At 30.7% G+C, this 3,943-nt stretch overlaps 1 non-coding gene across 1 annotated transcript; it reads right to left on the bottom strand.

The window, feature by feature from the left end:
* Positions 1–3,003: 3,003 nt before the first annotated feature.
* TRNAR-UCG (transfer RNA arginine (anticodon UCG)) lies at positions 3,004–3,076 on the bottom strand. Its single transcript has one exon. It is a non-coding gene; the product is annotated as a tRNA-Arg (tRNA).
* Positions 3,077–3,943: the final 867 nt, after the last annotated feature.

Below are 3,943 nucleotides of genomic sequence, written 5' to 3'. Positions count from 1 at the left end.
TGTACATCATGCACATCATTGTTTATGTTGTATTTATTTTCCTATGGGAATTACATTTAGAAATGTACATTCTTTACAACATTGTCATCCATTGAATTCATGCAGAGTTTGAAGATTTCAAATAGTGACAAAAAGAATGACTTGACCTCGAAGGGACACGAACCCACAATCTTCTGATCAGAAGTCAGACACCTCATCCATTATGCCACGCTGTCATCTATGTTGAAATTGTCGAACCTGTGGAAGGTGTGGTAATAGTAACCTCAAGTATAACATTCAAAATTTAGAAGCTTTTTCTAGAGGTATGTTTTGGAAAAACTTGCATATGAATTACAAAATGAAATCCAACATATTTTAGTGATTTATGTTGAGTGAACATTACAAAGTATACCTTTCACATAGCCTAGATTTTGTAAAATCCTTAATTTAGCTGAGAAATAACTTAACTTTTCTATAGGCATGCTATAAAGTTTTATAAAAAGATTAGGGATGTAGGCATTAGAGCAATTTCTCATTGAACTATGGGTGTTCTGATTTCACTGATTCCTTCTAAACATGTGAGATGTATTTTTTATATGCAGATATGCAAATAACCATTATAGTATCAATTTGGTCAAAGAACTGCTTTGCAACACAGATTACCAAAATCAAACAAGTTAACAGGTAAACACTGACATTTTCCTAAAGGTTTTTTAAGTTTTATGAAAATATTAGGGATGTAGGCTTTATAGCAATTTCTCATTGGACTATGGATGTTCGGATTTCAATGATTCATTTTAAACATGTGAGATATAATTTTTATATGCAGATATGCAAATATCCTTAATTGTATCAATTTGGTCAAAGATTTTTTTCCAACACAGATTACCAAAATTGAACAAGTTAACAGGTAAATACTTAGCTTTTCCAAAAGGATACCTTTTACTATGCACTAAAAACCTAAAAAAAGTATAACTATGTGTACATCATGCACATCATTGTTTATGTTGTATTTATTTTCCTATGGGAATTACATTTAGAAATGTACATTCTTTACAACATTGTCATCCATTGAATTCATGCAGAGTTTGAAGATTTCAAATTGTGACAAAATGAAAGACTCGACCCCTCAATCTTCTGATCCGAAGTCAGACGCTTTATCCATTAGGCCACGCGGTCATCTTAATAGTAGTTGTCGAACCTGTGGAAGGTGTGGTAATAGTAACCTCAAGTATAACATTCAAAATTTAGAAGTTTTTTCTAGATATATGTTTTGGAAAAACTTGCATATGAATTACAAAATGAAATCCAACATATTTTAGTGATTTATGTTGAGTGAACATTACAAAGTATACCTTTCACATAGCCTAGATTTTGTAAAATCCTTAACTTAGCTGAGAAATAACTTAACTTTTCTATAGGCATGCTATAAAGTTTTATAAAAAGATTAGGGATGTAGGCATTAGAGCAATTTCTCATTGAGCTATGGCTGTTCTGATTTCACTGATTCCTTCTAAACATGTGAGATGTATTTTTTATATGCAGATATGCAAATAACCATTATAGTATCAATTTGGTCAAAGAATTGCTTTGCAACACAGATTACCAAAATCAAACAAGTTAACAGGTAAACACTGACATTTTCCTAAAGGTTTTTTAAGTTTTATGAAAATATTAGGGATGTAGGCTTTATAGCAATTTCTCATTGGACTATGGATGTTCGGATTTCAATGATTCATTTTAAACATGTGAGATATAATTTTTATATGCAGATATGCAAATATCCTTTATTGTATCAATTTGGTCAAAGATTTTTTTCCAACACAGATTACCAAAATTGAACAAGTTAAGAGGTAAATACTTACATTTTCCAAAAGGATACCTTTTACTATGCACCAAAAACCTAAAAAAACTATAACTATGTGTACATCATGCACATCATTGTTTATGTTGTATTTATTTTCCTATGGGAATTACATTTAGAAATGTACATTCTTTACAACATTGTCATCCTTTGAATTCATGCAGAGTTTGAAGATTTCAAATAGTGACAAAAAGAATGACTTGACCACGAAGGGACACGAACCCTCAATCTTCTGATCAGAAGTCAGACGCCTCATCCATTATGCCACGCTGTCATCTATGTCGAAATTGTCGAACCTGTGGAAGGTGTGGTAATAGTAACCTCAAGTATAACATTCAAAATTTAGAAGCTTTTTCTAGAGGTATATTTTGGAAAAACTTGCATATGAATTACAAAATGAAATCCAACATATTTTAGTGATTTATGTTGAGTGAACATTACAAAGTATACCTTTCACATAGCCTAGATTTTGTAAAATCCTTAACTTAGCTGAGAAATAACTTAACTTTTCTATAGGCATGCTATAAAGTTTTATAAAAAGATTAGGGATGTAGGCATTAGAGCAATTTCTCATTGAACTATGGGTGTTCTGATTTCACTGATTCCTTCTAAACATGTGAGATGTATTTTTTATATGCAGATATGCAAATAACCATTATAGTATCAATTTGGTCAAAGAACTGCTTTGCAACACAGATTACCAAAATCAAACAAGTTAACAGGTAAACACTTACATTTTCCTAAAGGTTTTTTAAGTTTTATGAAAATATTAGGGATGTAGGCTTTATAGCAATTTCTCATTGGACTATGGATGTTTGGATTTCAATGATTCATTTTAAACATGTGAGATATAATTTTTATATGCAGATATGCAAATATCCTTAATTGTATCAATTTGGTCAAAGATTTTTTTCCAACACAGATTACCAAAATTGAACAAGTTAACAGGTAAATACTTACCTTTTCCAAAAGGATACCTTTTACTATGCACCAAAAACCTAAAAAAACTATAACTATGTGTACATCATGCACTTCATTGTTTATGTTGTATTTATTTTCCTATGGGAATTACATTTAGAAATGTACATTCTTTACAACATTGTCATCCATTGAATTCATGCAGAGTTTGAAGATTTCAAATTGTGACAAAATGAAAGACTCGACCACAAAGGGACTCGAACCCTCAATCTTCTGATCCGAAGTCAGACGCCTTATCCATTAGGCCACACGGTCATCTTTATAGAAGTTGTCGAACCTGTGGAAGGTGTGGTAATAGTAACCTCAAGTATAACATTCAAAATTTAGAAGTTTTTTCTAGATATATGTTTTAGAAAAACTTGCATATGAATTACAAAATGAAATCCAACATATTTTAGTGATTTATGTTGAGTGAACATTACAAAGTATACCTTTCACATAGTCTAGATTTTGTAAAATCCTTAACTTAGCTGAGAAATAACTTAACTTTTCTATAGGCATGCGTATAAAGTTTTATAAAAAGATTAGGGATGTAGGCATTAGAGCAATTTCTCATTGAACTATGGGTGTTCTGATTTCACTGATTCCTTCTAAACATGTGAGATGTATTTTTTATATGCAGATATGCAAATAACCATTATAGTATCAATTTGGTCAAAGAACTGCTTTGCAACACAGATTACCAAAATCAAACAAGTTAACAGGTAAACACTGACATTTTCCTAAAGGTTTTTTAAGTTTTATGAAAATATTAGGGATGTAGGCTTTATAGCAATTTCTCATTGGACTATGGATGTTCGGATTTCAATGATTCATTTTAAACATGTGAGCTATAATTTTTATATGCAGATATGCAAATATCCTTTATTGTATCAATTTGGTCAAAGATTTTTTTCCAACACAGATTACCAAAATTGAACAAGTTATGAGGTACATACTTACATTTTCCAAAAGGATACCTTTTACTATGCACCAAAAACCTAAAAAACCTATAACTATGTGTACATCATGCACATCATTGTTTATGTTGTATTTATTTTCCTATGGGAATTACATTTAGAAATGTACATTCTTTACAACATTGTCATCCATTGAATTCATGCAGAGTTTGAAGATTTCAAA

Source organism: Taudactylus pleione, unplaced genomic scaffold (assembly GCF_031769625.1).
Source record: "Taudactylus pleione unplaced genomic scaffold, aTauple2 ptg000612l, whole genome shotgun sequence".
NCBI lineage: Eukaryota > Metazoa > Chordata > Amphibia > Anura > Myobatrachidae > Taudactylus > Taudactylus pleione.
Note: the sequence above shows the minus strand (reverse complement) of the source record. Positions and strands in the feature narration are given on the sequence as shown.